General features: G+C 53.3%; 1 long non-coding RNA gene across 6 annotated transcripts in view; it reads left to right on the forward strand.

Moving 5' to 3' along the window:
- Positions 1-15,920, forward strand: part of LOC129405126 (uncharacterized) — a 37,408-nt gene extending 21,488 nt beyond the window's left edge. Inside the window, exons 2-8 of one of the 6 annotated variants that reach the window (XR_008630348.1) lie at positions 4,082-4,191; positions 9,992-10,153; positions 10,689-10,811; positions 11,061-11,262; positions 11,523-11,675; positions 13,170-13,645; positions 14,975-15,920. This is a non-coding gene — a long non-coding RNA (uncharacterized LOC129405126). The remainder of the gene's footprint in view (positions 1-4,081; positions 4,192-9,991; positions 10,154-10,688; positions 10,812-11,060; positions 11,263-11,522; positions 11,676-13,169; positions 13,646-14,974) is intronic. The other 5 variants (XR_008630347.1, XR_008630346.1, XR_008630351.1 and 2 more) reach the window with 5 other exon arrangements.
- The last annotated feature ends 2,704 nt before the right edge of the window (positions 15,921-18,624 follow it).

Below are 18,624 nucleotides of genomic sequence, written 5' to 3' on the forward strand. Positions count from 1 at the left end.
TCACAGTATACCTTCTACCCATCCCCCACCTCCCTGGCCCCCCCACCCCGCCTGTGTAACTGATAAATTTCACTTTACTTTGATTACATTCAAAATTTCAACAAAAAACTCACTATTATTGTTTGGAGTTTCTCCCCCCTAAAGTCAGACCTGCTGAAAAGGAAGCATTTGATAATTTGTTTTCCATTGCTGAGAATGAAGAGATATGAGGTCGAGCAGCCACACTAGTGGCCGCACGGTTTTGGATTTCTGTATTTTAGTAACTAAGTCCAGAGAAATATCTGCCAGAAATTGCATCATTGCAAGCTTGTATCTCTCAGCTACTTTATATTCCACATATGAGTGCAATCTTTCTATGTCTGTCTCTTACTTTCTGACTCATTTCACTCAACATGATACTTTCCATGTTGATCCAGTTATATGCAAATTTTATGACTTCATGTTTTCTGACAGCTACATAGTATTCCATTGTGTAGATGTACCAGAGTTTCTTTAACCAGTCATCTGTTTTTGGGCACTCTTTGGGCACTTTTTTCCAGATTGTGGCTATTGTAAACAGTGCTGCAATGAACATAGAAATCTCACGGCCTTTTTAAAGAGCACCTTGTTTACTTAACTGTTCTGTTTACAAGTTTAGTTAGACAGGGCTCACTTTCAAAAAGATTCTGAGGTGGCTAATTATTTAATTAGATTGTGAATTTCTTATGGGCAGGACCTACCTTCATTCTCCATCTTCTTTCCTTCTGACAGGCTAACTCTAGCTCCTGCTCGCCCGGTGTTCTGGGGCTGGAGTCTCTGCGTTTTTCCCTTGTAATAGATTGTTTTCATATCTTGTTGTTCTATTGAATGGTGAGCTCAGAAGAGAGGAACTATAATAGACATCTCAATATCGCTTCCAATCATCTAATCATCTATCCAACAAGCAACATCTATCCAACCACTGACAATCCATCTATCCATCCATCTGTCATCCATCTCTCTCTCCAAATCCCATTCATCCGTCTAACAAGTAGACATCCATTTTAACTTCCATGATGTATCCATCCACTCATTCAGTCAGCCGTTCATCCATCATTCACCCATGTATCCAACATCTCGTCATTCATTTAACAAGCAAAGGTCTGTTCTGCCATCCATGGTCCATCCATCTCTACAATAATTCGTTCATGTAATCATCCATCTATCCATCTACCTCTCCGCCCAATGTTCATGCAACCAACCATTCATCTTTCAAAAGCACAGAGAGTTGTGCAAATGATGCCCAATGGGAGGAACAAAAGTACTTAATTCTTTACCCAGTGTTCACTTTATTCTAAGCACTGTGCTAAATGTAGCCCGTTCATTAATTATTCAGATGAAACTAAAATCCCCACAGACTACATGAAGTGGGACTCTAATCTTCATAGTTTAAATGAGGAAAGTGAGATGGGACTGTTTTAGTGACATGCCCAAAGTCCCATAGCTGGTTATTGGCAGACTGAGATTTATTTATTTATTTTTGTTTATGTAGTGAAGCAAGATAGATCTTAGTGAAATGAGGAAAAGAGGGAAAAATATGTGTTCAAGAGAGAACAGAGTCCTCTCCAGAATGGGAACGACAAGCAAAGAAACGTAGAGACGTGTTTAAGGGACAACATGGGCTTGACGAGACCAGAGTGACTTTTAAAGCTAGTGACTGACTCCAGAGCCCAGACCCTTCGCTTTCCTGCAGTGGACGATGTATGAAGCTGACTTCTACCAAGCCCCCTCAGTAACCTGACCTTCCCACCCCATCCTAATCTCCTCTCCCTGTCCCTCCTTTCCCTTCCACTAAGGACCAGGATTCCTGATCCTGGTATCTGATCTAGGCTCCCGGATTGTTCTAAGTCCTGGCTTGCCCACAGAGCCTCTAAAATCTGGCTTGGTTTATGTCCAAGTGCACCTCTAGGGCTCCACCCCACTCCTTTCTTGTCACCTGAGTGACTTGTAGTTCCTCCAAGGGACCAGCCCTTTTCCTGCTCTTTGGATCTTTTCACAAGCTCTCTCCACCGGGAAATAGCCTGTGAGCAATAGCCTGTGAGTCTCCCACGCCCTTTTTCAGCCTCACAAGGACTTGATTTGATCATTTTTTAGGACTTGACTCAGTTCTAAAAAGCCTAGAAGTTTCTTTCTAGAAAGACTTCATGACTTTCTAGACCATTGTGGGGCCCCCACCCCACCCCACACCACCCTAGGATGACAGGTTGGGGAGCACTGTTTGGAGGGAGGAACCTGGCAAAGGGGTGTTGTGGTACCCTGCTGGGAGAGGCCACGATGCTCCCTGGAGTGGCACTGCTGGCTGGCTCTGCTGTCAAGTTTGCAGAGGTTAATTAATCAGAAATCTCTGCGAACTGGGAGCAGCCCAGCGGGAGAGTGTTCTTAGGTCAGGAAGAACACAGAGACCCAGAGAAAGCATCACTTGCGCCAGGTGGGCACACAGTCAGGAAGCCTCTATCCTAAGTCACCACAGAACATCCCACAGGATGCCCAAAGGAGCTGGGGGGCGGTGAGCGCTCATGAACCCCACCAGCTTCTTCACTTAGAGTCTAGGGTGCCTGCCAGCTGGGGCTCTGGAGCTTTGCTCTCTGGGGGCAGCACTGGTCCTCACATCCACGGTCACTCCTGTTGTGCAGCGTTTGTGACAAAAGGGGCTTTCCATGCAGTTTTCTTTTCTTTCTTTTTTTAAAAAAATAGGAACTTTACTATTATTATTTATATATTTTATTTCTTTATTTATTTCTTTATTTATTTTTGCTTTTTTGGGTCATGCCCAGTGATGCACAGGGGTTACTCCTGGCTTATGCACTCAGGAATTAGTCCTGGCAGTGCTTGGGGGACCATATGGGATGCTGGGAATCAAACCCGGGTTGGCCGTGGGCAAGGCAAACACCTTACCCCCTATGCTATCGCTCCAGCCCCTGTATTTATTCTAAATGTAGACAAAACCCACAACTTTTGGTACTATTCTAGAGTTGAAGTGGATTAGATAACAAAAGCTCCTATATTAAAATCAGTAGGTTTTTAAAAAACCAATTTTTTAAATGTGAAAATTGTTTAAGTCCCTGTTTAAGGATTTGCTAAGCTGTTCGTTGCTCATCGAACCTTCTGTGTTATTGTTTATTGAGGTTAGTTGGCCTTGATGTCAGTTTGCCGTCTTCTTTGGTCTGCTCCTACTGAAATTTCAGTATGGAGAAATTTGGAGTGGTAGAGACTTCGGATCTATGGTATGGATCAATGAGTTGACATGACAGCAGCTGTGGGAGGTGGGCGTGCCTGCCAGGCCTTCCAGAAGTGGAGGGAGGTGGTGGTGAGGGGAGACTGCCTGCCCGGCCCCACTCTGAGAAGACCCCAGAGTTCTCAGCCTGGGTACCAGGATACCTGAAATTTTCCCCCGTTTGGTGTCTCGTCAGAGAGTGCGAGTGAAGCCCTGGAGGTGAGCACTTGTCATGGCTGCAGTGGTGGGGTGTAGGCTCGGCTGCAAGTCTGCCAGGGCAGGCACCTGCCCCCACCCCTGCTTCCAAGGGTGACCCAGAGTCTTCGGCAGTGGGGACTGGTGTGTCCATGAACTTTAGCTGCTTGGCTGTGAATCAGTAGAGCAGGGCTGGTGGGTGAGTCCACATGGTGAGGCCTCTCCAGGCAGCTTCCAAGCCATCCTTCCAAGGCCCAGACAGGGTTGGCATAATCTGTGCCCTGCCCAGAGGAGGAGGTGGACACAGCGCAGGAAAGGACGTGCCTTGAGCCTCAGCTCAGAGGGTACAGGAGGGACACAGAATGCGTCACTGCAAACTTGCACTAGTCCTATTCTGGTCTGGCTTCAGAACCTCTGAGAAAGGGAACTGAGGACCTCGACCTGGAGTGCTGGCACATGTGGGGGCTTGAGAAATAGTTACAGAATTGATGGCACCCAGGCACAATGGGTGAGTGAAAGAAGGAGGAGGGAAGGGCCCAAAGAACAGGAAAACCTACCTGATGTTACACACTTGGTTTGCTCCTGGGACAGTGGACACGCTCCATTCATTGTTGAGTCAGCTCCCACCTCAACTCGGCACTCCTGATTTCACAGGAGAGGGAAGGACACGCATGGAGCAAGGCAACTTGGCAAGGAAACCCACAACCCCCGAGCCACAGCAAGAGGCCTAGAATCCAGGACTCCATGGTGCATGGCCACCTCTCGTAAGTTGGTAGATGCTCCCCTTCTCACACAGTCTCACACAGACCCACACAGACCCACGCAAAGATAAATCCATACACAAGCTCACACATCAGTAACTGCTCCCCCAACATGCAGATGCCTACTCACAGAGGCACACATAAGGACAGACATACAGACATGTGCACACCCATACACAGAACACACAGACATGTAGACAAACACCCAAACACCAGCACACAGTCCCATACACAGCAGCGATCACACAGACACATACCCAGGCCCTGTGGGCTTTGGAAAAGATGCTTGATGCTTTGACCTGAATTTCCACAGGAGTAAGTCCTGGAGAACCTTCTTGAGGGGGGAGGGGGGCATTACCTTTGGTTCTACTCTCCGAAGAATACAAAGCACCATGCTTTCTGCAGAGGAAACACCTCCCCCCGCCCCCCACCTTCCCTGGCCCCCTTCTAGCTTTTCTGAGTGGATGATGGAAAATCCCCCTGGGAAGAGGCCAGCAGGAGGCAAGAGTGATGAAATCGAAGGGAAGGCTGCAGTGGCTGTTCTCAAGGGAATCAATTGCTTTGCAGTTTTTAATTCTTGCTAAAAGAGGCAGGTGATGTCTGCTCTAGCTGACTGGGCTCGGGTGACCTGGTCCCAGGGGTATCCAGCTGCTTTTCCTAAGGAACATTCCCTTCAAATCTCACTCCTGCAGCACAGGATAGCCCTCTTTTTTTGGGGGGGGGAGGGTGGAAGCAGAACAACCCAGGGTTTGGAATGAAACCCCCTTCCAATCAAGCTCGGCCCCTTCCTGACTCATGCTGCCCCTCGGAGCCAGGCTGTGTTCTTTACAATGGGAGAGAGGGCCGCTCCCTCACAGGCTGAGGTGGTGCTAGTGACGGGAGTGGGACTAGCGACGGGCGAGTCTGGAAGATGCCCAGCACTGAGCTGGCCTGTGGGAGCTTCCTTCCCCCTGCTCCCCACCTCGCCATCTCACACAGGAAGTTTCTTGCCAGTCACATTGGAACCACCCAGCTCCTGGCTTGGTCCCTGAGGCAGAGTACCAGGTACTTGAAATATGCTTCAAATGAATCTTTCCCTGATCCAGATCTGCTCGTGGTTCTCCTGTTTCCCCAAACTCATTAATGGATCTTCATTTCCACCAAAGAGGAAGTCAAGCTCTCTAACTTGGTGTTTGAAACCTCTTGAGTTCTGGCTCCAAAATCATAGAGTCCTTAGACCAGGCAACTGGGGCGCCTGCCTGGGATTTTAGAAGGTTTCCTTGGGACCCGTGTTTGTGGGATGAGTTGTCCTCAGCAACATGTCCACCCTACAGTCGCACCTACGGACAGTACTTCCAAGACCTCCCCATTTCCAGCCCCAAAGGCTCTGAAATTGCTTCTGGAGGGTGTGTGTGGGCAGGACCCCCTGTCCCAGGCCATCCTCCTGGTGCTGTGATATTTTTCTCATGCATGCGTCTCGAAGCCCAAGGAAGCTGTGCGTCAGACCTGTGGCGAGGTGCATACAGGGTCCCTTGCAGAACACAGATGACATTGGGAAGAACAGGACAGATGGAGGATCCTGACCCAGATGTTCATTTCAGTGCATGCTTGGCAAATATTGGGGTTACTGATCCCTCAAACTTTTTCCTTCCTTGCTACAAAGACAGTGCTTGAATGGGAAGGCAGGGAGGTTAGAGTGAGGGTTTGGACTCTCCTGCTGTCTAGACCTTGAGCTGTTCTTTCTGTTGGCACCCGGGGGTAGAGAAACTGCTCTGTGCATGGGTGGGGAAATCTCTGGTGGAGGGGATGAAGGGCCATGAGTGATGTCAGGGGGCTCAGAGGAGGCTTTCCTGGCCCTGCGGTGGGTCTAGAATGCCGTATGAGGCTCTGGTGTCTTGTTAGTTTTTCTGCTGGTAAGGGGAGGTTATTGCAGAGAGAGGCTGGGGAGACTGAGAAATTCAAGAAACATTTATTAAGCATCTACTAGGGTTGGAGCGATAGCACAGTGGGTAGGGCATTGGCCTTGCATGTGGCCGACCCGGGTTCGATTCCTCCGTCCCTCTCGAAGAGCCCAGCAAGCTACCGAGAGAATCCTGCCCGCATGGCAAAGCCTGGCAAACTACCCGTGGCATATTCGATATGCCAAAACAGTAACAAGTATCACAATGGAGACTTTACCGGTGCCTGCTTGAGCAAATAGATGAACAACAGGACGACAGTGCTACAGTCCTACTAGGCACCACCGTGGGTGCGGGAGATACGGAGACGAGACAAGCATAGTCCCGTGCTCAGAGAGCTCACAGACAGAGGGGGAGGTAGATTATAAATAAGAAACAAATAAAATCGGTCATTCTAAATCAAGGCAAGTGCTGTTTTTTTATTATTTGTTGGATAAGTGGGTTTTTAAAAAATTTTTTAAAAAAAATTTTAAATTTTATTGAATCACCATGAGATAGTTACAAGCTTTCATGTTTGGGTTACAATCTCACGATGATCAAACACCCACCCCTCCACCAGTGCACATTCCCCACCACCAATATCCCAGGTATACCCCCCCTTTCCCTCCTTCCCCCTGCCTCCATGGCAGACAATATTCCCCATACTCTCTCTCTACTTTTGGGCGTTATAGCTTGCAACACAGACACTGAGAGGTCATCATGTTTGGTCCATTATCTACTTTCAGCACGCATCTCCCATCCCAGCTGATTCCTCCAGCCATCATTTTCTTAGTGATCCCTTCTCTATTCCATCTGCCTTCTCCCCTCCGCTCATGAAGCAGTCTTCCAGCTATGGGGCAGTCCCCCTGGCCCTCATAACTACTGTCCTTGGGTATTAGCCTCATGTGATGCTACCCTACACTCCACAAATGAGTGCAGTCCCTCTATGTCTGTCCCTCTCTTTCTGACTCATTTCACTTAGCAAGTGCTGTTTGAAGGAGCCAAATTGCTGTCGATTTCACATTAGAGAGTGTCTCCAAGAGAAGCTGTTTAAGGGATTGGGGTGGGGGGCTCTGAATGAATGGGGGGGGGGCTGACTCTGAGGGCAAGTGGGTGTGCGGGAATGTGGGTGTGTGAGCGACTGTGGGCACAGTCTATGTGAAAGTGGAGAATTTGCTCAGACCTGGTGGTATTTTGGGTACAGCACAGAGGTGATCGCCCTCTGGCACAGGGGTCCAGGAGAGAGCAGGGTGGAGACAGGAACATCGGGCTGGGGGCTGCCTGTGCTGGGGTTGGGGTTTGCGTTGAAGAGCAGAATTATTTTAGACACAAGTAAGGGTGAGCTCTTATTATTCTTCCGCTTAATTTCCATCACCCAGGGGTCTTCATTCCCAGCCCGAGGCTCTTTTGCAAAGCCCTGCCTTGGCAGGTGCAAAGCAGGGGTCTGTCGCCAGCTGATCCTGGGCCCCCACCCAGACCCTCCGGCCTGGCAAGCCGAGTGGCACCAGCTGGTGGGATGGGGGGGGCAGACCATCTGCTGCTCCCTATTGTCCATCAGCCCATTGTCTGGCCTGCGCCCTCTGCTCCAAGGACACTGGGTGACAATGGGGGAATGTGATCTTCAGGCTCCTGTTTCCCCGCTCTGGCCCCTCGCCCCCATGATGACACCAAGAGAATGCCCCCCTGGGGCAGAGGTAGGGGCTCTGCCAGACGGGAGGCGGCGCCTCGTGCATCCCTCATCTCCCTGGCAACCACAGCTGCCAAATTGTTGCTTGGAGGCTTTTTTTTTTTTAGCATCCTAGATGTGGGGGTGGGGGTGTTTCCTCTTCCACCCTTCTGAAGAGCGGGGTGTGCTTAGGAAAGGTTATCCTTCCTGCTCCCGACCTGGGGTCCACAGATGTCTCAGTCTACCTGGGAGCCCAGGAGAGGAACACGCAAGTCAGACTCAGGCCAGGCCGGGGAATAAACACAAACAGTGTGTGAGCCAGAGCACAGATGCTGTGGGTCGTCCTTGTGCCCGTCAGAGGAGGCTTCAGTGTTGCTCGGGTCTGCACCTGCATGCGGTGGGGCACTGTGCTCTGTGCTGTGCTCAGAGTCTCTGAAAGTGGGACCCAGTTGTGGGGCAGGAGGGGTTGGGGCCCAGGACAGCTGCCCCCTCTTCCCTCCAGGAATTCAGGGGGGTGGTTCCAAGCCCTTAGGGCAGTTCTGGGAACTTATTAGTCAGCAGCACATCAGGCCTATTCAGAAGTCACTGGATGATCATAATAGCCAACGTTTATTGAGCATTTACTGTGTGCCAGGAATGGCCTCATTATGCAAACTCATTGAAATCATCGCCATGAATTCTAGAGGAAAGGACTAGCAATATCACTCTCATTTCATGGTGTGGAGCACTGAAGTCAGAGAGGAGAAATACAGCTCCCGAGCCACACAGATGTTGGATGACAGGGCCAGGATTTGAACCTGGGCAGCAGAGCCCCTTGAACACAGCTCTTTTGCTCTTCTTCCTGCTCTCCTCCCGCCTCCCCTCTCTTCCTCCTATGTCTCCGTCCCTCTCCCTGCTACCCTGATTGACTGGGGTCGTGCACAGCTCCTCTTTACTTTCTATGATTTTGTCACTGGACCAGGCACTGGGGGACGCGGGGCCAGGGGGCCGTTCCTGGTGGTGCTCAGCTTGGCCATGAAGTCCCATGGGTCAGTGCTCGGGAATGATGAGTCAGAGCTGCTCAGACCTGGGGGGTGCTCAGGAGGCCACACCCCTGCAGTGCTGGGGACAGAACCAGAACCTGGGCTAGGTATGTGCTCTGAGCCCTCTCCCCGGCCACCAGCTCCCGTGCAGGCCTCCCCAGTCTCGATCCAGGCCAGGATTCTGGGGAGATTAAACAATATATATATAGGGAAGGGCCCAGAGCCAGAGACACAGAACAGAGGTTAGGGCGTTTGCCTCGAAGGCAGCCAACTTGGGTTATATTCCCAGCACTGCATATGGTCCCCAGGCACTCACTGCCAGGAAGGAGCCCTGAGCACAAAGTCGGGAGCAAACCCTGGTGTGGCCCCCAAACCAAAATCCAAACCCACAAATCCATCCTCAGCGCTCAAAATGAAAGAATGAATGAAGAGTCCAGGGGTCCCTCTCAGAGTTCCCTTCAGTGAGATAGGACCTGGGGGTAGGGACCCAGGGCCCTCCCCCGTTTGATATTGGCCAGAAGGAGACTTTGGTGCTATCCTCCCAGTTATAACCCCCTGCACTTCACTGAGCCTCATTTTCCCCTTCTCTGACTTGGGGGTAACATCATAGCTTCCTCTCTGGCTGGTGTGAGCAGCCAATGAGTGAATTTAGGCCAAGGACAACGCATGCCCCTAGATAAACACTGAGAGCGTTGTTACTCTTGTTTCTGCCTTCCCCTCCCCCTTTGTGGATGATCAAGGGGCCTGAACAGTGGGTGAAGGCCCTTTGTGTGTGGAAGACAATTACCCAAATGTCAGGGCTGGGTGTGACTCATGTAAATGTGGATCGTTCAGTCTGGAGGGACGGAGGGTTTGGGGCCAAGTGCCAAGTGCCAGTTCAGTGGGCTGGTAGTGAAGATGCCAGTAGCTGTGGACAGGAAGGGCTGTGTTTGCTCTGTTCCCTGAGCCCAGGGAAGAGCCTGGGTGGGGACCCTTGGCAGCCTCCTTTCCTTCCTGGCCTCAGGCTACCCATCTCTAGAATGGATGATTTCTAAGTTGATTCCTAAGTCTCTTTGTTCCCAGCTCTGGTTGTCTGTGACTCTGATAAGAGGCAGTGGGAAAGGAGTGAAAGAATGCACAGAAGCTGTGGGAGATTATAAAAATGTGCCCAGTTCTTCCCTTTTCTCTGTGATCACACCTTATGCAAAATGATTTTGCAGCTTTTTATTCGCAACAGCAAAACATGGAATCCACCTAAATGCCCATTGACAGATGACTGAATAAAAAAGCTGTGTCGCGTATACTCAGTGGAATACTATGCTGCTGCTGGGAAGATGGAAACGTGCCATTTGGGACAAAATGGATGGAGCTGGAGGTGACTGGTAAGTGAAGGAAGGAAGGGAGGAAGGAGGGGAGGGTGGAAGGAAGGGAGGAAGGAAAAGAGGAAGGAAGGGAGGAATGAAGGAAGGAAGGAAGAAAGGAAGGAAGGGAGGAGGAAGGGAGGAAGGAAGGGAGGAAGGAAGGAAGGAAGGAAGGAAGGAAGGAAGGAAGGAAAAAAGGAAGGAAGGAAGGGAGAAAGGAAGGAAGGAAGGATGGAAGGAAGGAAGGAAGGAAGGAAGGAAGGAAGGGAGAAAGGAAGGAAGGAAGGATGGAAGGAAGGAAGGAAGGAAGGAAGGAAGGAAGGAAGGAAGGAAGGAAGGAAGGAAGGAAGGAAGGAAGGAAGGGAGGGAGGGGAAAAGAGAGGGAGGGGAAAAGGAAAAAAATTACCAGAAAGTTTCACTCATGTGGAATATGAATGAAAGGAACCAGCAAAAAATAAACACACACACACACACACACACACACACACACACACACACACACGCATCCCCCAAATGAAATCCTAGGCTCAGTTAGTAAAGACTATGGCATTTACAGGAGGAGAAGGAAAAGGGACTTGGAGGCAGCGCCAGGCTCTCTGGGTGGCAGGAGTGACGAGACTAGAGACAGACGGAAGTATGAATCCAAGCCTCTGATGCTGTGCAATACTGTCAACTCACGGTAAGTCAGTAATAAGAGTTTGTGCTTCTCCCTTTGAGCACTGGAGTCTGTTTTCCCGGCTTGCGTGCCGGGCTGCAAGGTGATGTGCTCTGGGAATGAGACTGTGCTCTGGGTGCTCAGGCTGTAAGAAGACCAGCACGCATACTTCCTCTCCTCCCTCCCTCCCTTCCACCTTCCCTTCCCCCTGTCTGCCCTCCCTGTCCTCCCCCCACCTCCGTATGTTCTCTCCCTGACCCTGGTGACCTTCAGGCCACTGATCATGGCCTCCCTGCTGGAGGATGAGGTCACTTTCAATGTCCCAGCTACCAGCCAAGTCCTTCTCCGGATACCACGAGGCTCCCCCGGGCCCACGAGCCCCAGCACACCCAGGAGCGGGGCAAAGTGACATCAGCGAGCCCCGTGCAGAGCCGCAGAAGCGCCGGATGACCTGCAGACGGTGGTGGTGGTGGAGGTGGGGGGGTGCCTGGGGGTTTGTGGCTATTACTGGGCACCACTGAGTCAGCCGAGGGCGGATGCATGGACAGCTGGGAGAGGCAGGGGCTGACCCTGCCCGTGGCTTCTGCTGGGCTAGCCCCTGGTTCTCTCAGGGGTGGCTGTGGTGTGAAGCTTTGTGGTGGGAGATGCTTTGCTTCTGCCCCGGATCTCCTCTTCCCAGCTGTTGTGTGCTGGCGAGTGTGGGCTCTGCTCTCTCTAACCCCTGGGTGCCCACAGAAGCCAGCACTGGGGTTGCTGGACCAAGTCAGTGAACGCACAAGCCCTGCACCTAGAAGAACTCTGCCCGGGGGAGCCTGCTCGTGGGGCTGAGGTCTGAAGTCAGACAGATCCGAGGCTGACCCCTGGCTCCAGGAGCACCGACGAGGACAGGTGACTTGGGGTCCTTGTCACAGTGCTGCGTCCTCCTCCTCCATGCCCCAGGGCTCGGCCTGCATCTCCCTCTGGCGAGAGGTTGTCTGTGCAAGCCCAGGCAGGGCCTGTCCCAGTGGGGATGGGGGAAGCTTCTGCTTTGTGGAGAGGCCTTTCCCCGCTGCGGCCTGGCGGCAGCTGCTGACACCGAGTTCCAGAGCCTGCGTCCCCTTGAAGAGCAGGTCACTTTCACAGACTTACATTCAGGATGGGGAAACTCAGGGGCAGTGGGGGGCCTTGCCCAAGGATGCCCTGTGGCGGAAGCTCACCTCCAGCTGGGTGCCTCCCCTCAGGTGGGGCTGCCCCTGCCCACTCAGGGCCGTGTGGGTTCTGGTCTCGGAGATTCAAAATTGCAGCCCCGGCTGCTTCCTGCACAGCTGGCTGGAGGACCCGGGTCTCCACAGTGCGGGGAAGCCTCTTTCTCGTCTTTCCCGAGAATCACGCACGCAGGGCTGGTGGCTGGAGAGGACCAGAGGGGACCAGACCCGGACCAGTGAGCAGCCCCTGTCGGGCCCGTGGAGCGATGAGTAACCCTGGGATACTGGCCTCCGTAGGGACACGGAAGGCCCAGAGCGTTCCCTGCGCACTCGGGAGGCAAGCGAGTTTCACCAAGGGGCAGGCTGGACTCAGGCAGGATGGAGCCTGCTCCCTGCCCCTCCCACCCCCGCCTCTAGTCCCCAGCCATTACCCAGCCGCCAGGCCTGACTGCGGCCCAGACACTCCCCTCCGGGGCTCTGCCCAGGGACATCCCTGACCACACGGTCTGCTGAGTCCTGCACGCTGAGTCAGAGCAAGCCCAGCTGCCCTGGGGATGAGCCTCCCCTCTTGGATTGTCTTCAGGAGAGGAGGAGGGGGCTCTAGGAAGGAGCCAGGAGACGCCGGGGAGCCCCGGTTGTGGGGTGTGTGTGTGTGTGCTGGTGTGAGTTGGTGAAAGCGTCCCGCACTTTTTCTGCCCCAGGGAGGTGCCTCTGTGCATAGAGCAAGTGTGGACCTGCCCACAGGACTTCATGGGGAGGGGCACCACCTCCTGTGTGGGGCCAGAGAGTGTGTGTGTGCATGTGTGTGTGTGTATGTGTGTGTGTGTGTGTGTGTGTGTGTTCCTGGTGCCGGCTGCAGGCACCTGCTTGGCCTGATCCTTGCAGATGCCTCAGTGTTGGTGCTCGGAGAGTGTGTGGCTTGTTCGGGGGGGGGGGGCGGTGACTGCGCTCGTGGGCATCATGGCTTGCGGGTCCTAGAGCCTCTCCCATGACTAGGTTGGGCCCAGTGGGTGGGGGGCCTGCCGTGAGCAAGGGGAGGGAACAGGAGCTTGGAGGGGGTGGTCGCCCCTGCTTGGGCCAGGCACCTGCCCCGGGGTCTCTCAGGGACTCTGCACCCGTGACCCCTCCGGAGCGAGTAGGTGCCCGCCAAGACAATCGTCTCCTTTGTTTTTTGGCCCCCTTTGATTTTGGCTTCTAGGACGTCTCCTGCTGAGCCCACACGACTAGCTCTTGGAGCCTCCATGAAAGGGGCTGCAAGCTCTCGGGCTCCGGGTTGCACCCGACCTCACCCTTGGCCTTGTTCCACCTGAGAGGAGCCCGTAACAGCGGCGTCAAGGTCCCCGGCACCCCCAAGAAGCCTGCAGTCACCTGAGGGGTTGGAGGGAGCATCAAAATCATCCGAGACTTGCATCCACCTCTACCCGGTTGCCCTCATGTAATCTAGGCACAAGACTGTTTCCTCACACAGTCCCCCGCGGCTGCCATGGCAACACAGGAGTTGGCTCACCATCTGCTGCCTGACTTGAGGGACCTCGAGTCAGGCTTTCACAGTGTCGGAATTAGTGTGGGGGTACCCGGCCTGCTTCGGGGGAGCCGTTGGCCACATCTGGTTCCTCTCTGCCCTGCAGTGTTTGGAGCAGATGCAGCCTCAACTCCCCGATGACACTGAGGAAGGTGGGTAAATGACACTGAGAGTGGAGATGCCTCTCCCTGTCTGGGAAGGCCAGGCACGGGGGGGGGGGGGGGGGGGGGGGGCGCAGGCACAGGGGCACTGGGGCGTGGTGGGGAGGGAACGGAATTTGCTCAGAAGATCAAAGGAACAAATTATCACCAGGGACGCTTCCAGGCATGGGAGGGAAGCGTAAGCATAACCGACAAAGGTCAGGGATTCACTACAGTGTCTCCTGCGCCCCGGGGTGGGTGCCTGTGAGAGTTAGAAGGGGCCTGCACCTTGGGGGTCTTTACTGCACTGGGAGCTGAGCTTTGGGGCTCAAAGGATCGATCCCTGCCTCCATTCTGGCTCCTCCACATTTGCTTTCTTGGGGAAAACGTTCTCCTGAGGACGTTCTGTGTTTAGTGTGAAAAGAACAGTGAGAGGGAGGGAGGATTCCAGTGGGGGAGAGGCGTGGGGGAAAGGGTGGGATGACAGGGACAGGGGGTGGGAAGTGGGGGGAGAGCGGAGAGAGGGATGGGAGGCCTGGAGGAAACCCAGACCCCTGGCAGGATCTCCTTGGAGCCCCTAACTGCCACTATGACTGCGGCAGAGGACTTCTATTCCTCGTGACTCAGTTTCCTCTTCTGTGAAATGAGTACAATAGTACAATAGTACAATCCATGCCTATGAGGACCAGTCCACCAGATACACGTGAACGTAGCATGACGCTGAGGAAGCATGTTTGTAGCATGGTGAGAGCACATAGCAACTGTTGAGGTACGGGCAGCCTGAACCCCTCTTCCTGCCCCTGCCCCATGCCCTCACTCGTAGAAGTAGGGTGCTCTGCTAACCTGGGCCCTTCAGCCTGCTGCAGGCTTGCATGGTCCCTCCAGTGGGAGTAACCCACAGAAGTGGATGCCGGGTGACCACGCGTGCCTGAGGTGCTGGGGTCTCCCACTCTAGTGGGGCGTGGGGGTGGGAGGGGGCTCTGACCCAATCCCCAGCCCAGAAACTAGGACGCACGGCTAAGATAGAGGGGAGCCGTTCCCACAGGCGGGGCAGGATATCCAGCCCTCTCCACCAACCAGCTCCTTTCTGTGAAATTCTAGCATCTGCAAATTTATTTCTGCGAGCAATTTACCTTTTCTGCAAGCAAGAGAAATCTGTTCTTGTTTATGAGTCACTGCTTTTTTGGAAAGATTAGAAAAGGAAGCATCTGCAGTTGGGGATGAGACGGGGGTGGGGTGGGGTGAAGTTCAGTGGCAGGGTCAGTGCAGAGGCACCTGGGGGGAGGCCCTAATGTGGCCTCTTCCCTGTCTAACTGGAGGTGATCGTTTTGCCGGCTGCAGGTAAACATGGCTTTATTCACAGCTACGGAGCACCCTTTCTGATAAAGCAGATCATTTCCTCAGCACATCAACTTGGAAGTTGCAAGTCGGAAACTACTTGGCATGATGTAAGAAACTGGAAAGCAAGCTGTCTGCGGAAACCTGTTGGAAAATGTTAACCGAGTTCGAGAGCTTTGGGCAGGGGATTTGCATTAGAATCCCAGTGGGGCAGGACACTGGGTGATTACCCTGTTCTCTGTAGGTGAGAACGCTAACTCAGGGATCCTTCTGGGACCACCCACCCCTCCCTCTTACATCTATGGTCAGGCAACTCAGACTCTATCTGGTGTTGTAAGGTGTGTAAGTTGCCCCCAATATTCACGGTCCAGCTCAAGACGGCATTTCCCAGCCTTCTCTGCAGCTAATCTGTGACTGAGATCTAGCCAATGTGATGTAAATAAAAGTGACCTAGGTAATTTCCGGATTGTGCCCTTTAAAGGACAGTTGTTTGTATGGCTGAAACCTAATCATGAACAGCTTTGCATGGGTCTATCTCACCGGATTCAATTAAAAAAAAATCTTAAAATAAAAAAAAAAGAGGGGCTGGAGCAATAGCACAGCGGGTAGCGCATTTGACCCGGGTTCGATTCCCAGCATCCCATATGGTCCCCTGAGCACCGCCAGGAGTTAATACCTGAATGCATGAGCCAGGAGTAACCCCTGTGCATCGCCGGGTGTGACCCAAAAAGCCAAAAAAGTAAATAAATAAAAATAAATTTAAAAAAAGAGACAGTTGTGGAGCTTTTTTTCCCCGTCCAAACAGGTAAGTTACTTGTGCTAAATTTATCCAACATTGCATGGTTCCCGGGGGTGGAGGAATAGTACAGCAGGTAGGGCACTTGCCTTGCATGTGACCGACCTGTGTTTGATCCCCAGAGTACCGTATGGTCTCCTGAGCACTGACAGAAATAGTTCCTGAGTGCAGAGCCAGGAGTAACCCCGGAGCACTGCCAGGTGGGACCCCTCAAAAAAAAAAAAAGTCCCAACATTGCACGGTTCACAGCCTGGTAGACTTGTCTCCAATTCCTTGCTCCCTCACTTAGTGGTTAGTGACTTTGGGTAACCGACTTCATCTTGGGATGCTGGGGCGATTTCAATAATAAAAGCCATTCACATGTCCACATGTAGACGTCACTGACGATGCTCAGGGGACTATGTGGTGTTGGGGTTCAGACAGGGGTCAGCTGTGCACAAGGCGAGTGCCTTCCCCTCTGGTCCCTGTCACTGAGTTTCTACTACTCTGAACAATGATAAGCCTCCTTTGGGTCAGGAAAATGTACGGAAAGTAACGGGTGGTCCTCCCATCTCACCAGATGCAGTCAGATACTCATTTGCTGGGAAAGTGAGTCTGTCCTGGGAACAGACCCTCATTTGGCTCGGTTGGGTTCATGAGCCTGCCCTACACCCTGGGGGTTCGGTGTCTGATTGGCCAGAACCTTTGGAACTACAGCATCCATCGGCTCATTTTACACAAGGGGTCAAGAGCAAGAGAATGATTTGCTCAAGGTCACAGTAGTGGAGGGCTGAAGTCAGACTCGGGCGGTGAGACAAGGTTGCCTCTCACCCCCAGGCTCCTCCTAGGCTGGGTGTGAAGGCCTCCTCTAGGCTGGCACCCAGTGGACAGCTCAGAAGCAGCAGAGAGATTGATCTGCGATGCCCCCTGAAGGTATAGAGATCAATCAACAGGGGTGGAGGATAAAGCTGCATCTTCCCAGCAAGACCCTAATACACGATCCTGTGGGCTCTAAATAGGCATCAATGAAAGAGGAGCAAGCTCCTTGAGGAATCGCTTTGTGAAATACTGGGCTGAAGAGGGCGAATTGGTTTCTTAGCACTAGGAAGTCTTGGGATTTTCAGTAGGTTCAGAGCAATGAATACCCCACAGGAGGATCTGGCAGGCAGCATTTCCCAAGCTTGTGTGACTATGCAATCCTTTTTACGGGGTGGGGTGGGGTGTCTCCCAAGCAGTGCTCAGGAGTCCTCCTCCCTGCAAATTTTGTTGTTGTTGTATCACACCTGACCCAGAGGGGTGGGGCAGGGATGTGTGAGGGAAGAGGTGTCAGAGCCGTGTCTCTACGTAGCAGTCTATTAAGAAGTCACAAAACCAACAGGGGACAGAGAGATGGTCCAGGACTGAGGGCATGGGGCCAACCCCAGTTTAATCTCTAGCTCCACATGGTCCCCTGAGCAGCACTGGAGGCTGCCAAGCATCCCTGAGGTGCCCTGAGTGACCCTCAGACTACAGGGTCCAAACAGTGCCGTATTTTTGGGTCCTTGTATCAAATGCCTGGAATAGTTGCGAAGGGCCCCAAGGCCTCCTGACCACCACTTGTGAGCCCCCATCCTCAGCCCCCAAACCTCAAGCCAGATGTCGCCTGCATTTTTCAGTGCGTTACCCCTGTCTTTTCTTGGGGAGCTCTCCTTGTCTTCTGGATACGCAGGTTTCCTGGTGAATGAGCCTTGACCTCTGAGCCTTTGCAGACGCTGTTCCATCTGCCTGGCCCTCCTTCCCCTGCAGAGTCCTCCCTCAGAGGATGCTCCTTTTCTTTTAGCAATGGTTTCCCCATCTCTGTGAGATCTGCACGGGGACTGGGTGGGGGTCGGGATGACCCTGTGGCAGAGCCCCTGCCTTCCAGGCCTGAGGCTGCCAGTTGGAGGCCCAGTTCCACCCCAATATTCTGAGCGTGCTCCTAGCCGCCCTGTCGTTGATGACCGGGGGCGGGAGACACAAGCAAGTGTGCGGCAGATCTCTCGCGCCTGCGAGCAGAGGTGTCCCGGAGGGTTCCTTTTCCAGGGGGCCTTGGTCCGGCCTTCTGGCCTTTGCGAGGAGGGAAGCCCGTGTGAAAGGCGCCTGGCGAGCTCCGGGCTGTGGCCGCCTGTGGCTGAGGCGCTGTGGCGCTGCAAGGCTGCAGGCTTCGGGGACTCGTCGAGAACTTACGGCCCAGAAATGTTCTTTCATGTTTGCACATCCTGAAGAGATGTTCGAGTACGTTCCCCCATGAATCCTGGGTATCCACTCCGGGGGAGCTCTAACTGCTCTGGAGAAGGGGTGTGAGATTTAATTTGCACTAATTATCCCGAAGTGAGAGAAGCGGGAAATGAGCTGGCTCTGCACATTTGGCCCCTTCCAGCAGCTTCATTTCCCCAGGTTGCAGTTTATTTATGTGCAAGGGGTGGGGGGGGTGGGGGTGCTGTTACCATGGCAACTGCAGCTGCTGGGACTTGGGGCGGCTGAGTGGGTAGGAGGGAAAGGAGTGGGAAGAGCTGGGGCCCTGAGAGTGTGTGCACCCCCGCCCCCCCGCCCCCTCCCTGAGGCAGAACCCTGGCTGTCTCTGAGTGGGAGGGGTCCAGCCTGATGCCCCCAGTGTCTTCCTACCGCCCTTGCCCTCGCGGCTGCGGGAGGCCCTCGGCTACAGAAGGTTGGTGGCTCTGTCTGTCTGCAGCTCTGGTCTGGAGGGAGGCAGCTGGGGAGACAGTTCCTGTCAGTTCAGAGACACTCTGGGATAGGGGTATCCTCCCCAGGCCCCCGGGACCTGGTGCACAAGTGCACAAGTGAGGGAGGAAATCAGGAAGCAAGAAAGATGCCCCTCTGCCTCCTCTTGTTCCTGTTC

The sequence above is a fragment of the Sorex araneus genome, chromosome 5, assembly GCF_027595985.1.
Source record: "Sorex araneus isolate mSorAra2 chromosome 5, mSorAra2.pri, whole genome shotgun sequence".
Classification (NCBI taxonomy): Eukaryota; Metazoa; Chordata; class Mammalia; order Eulipotyphla; family Soricidae; genus Sorex; species Sorex araneus.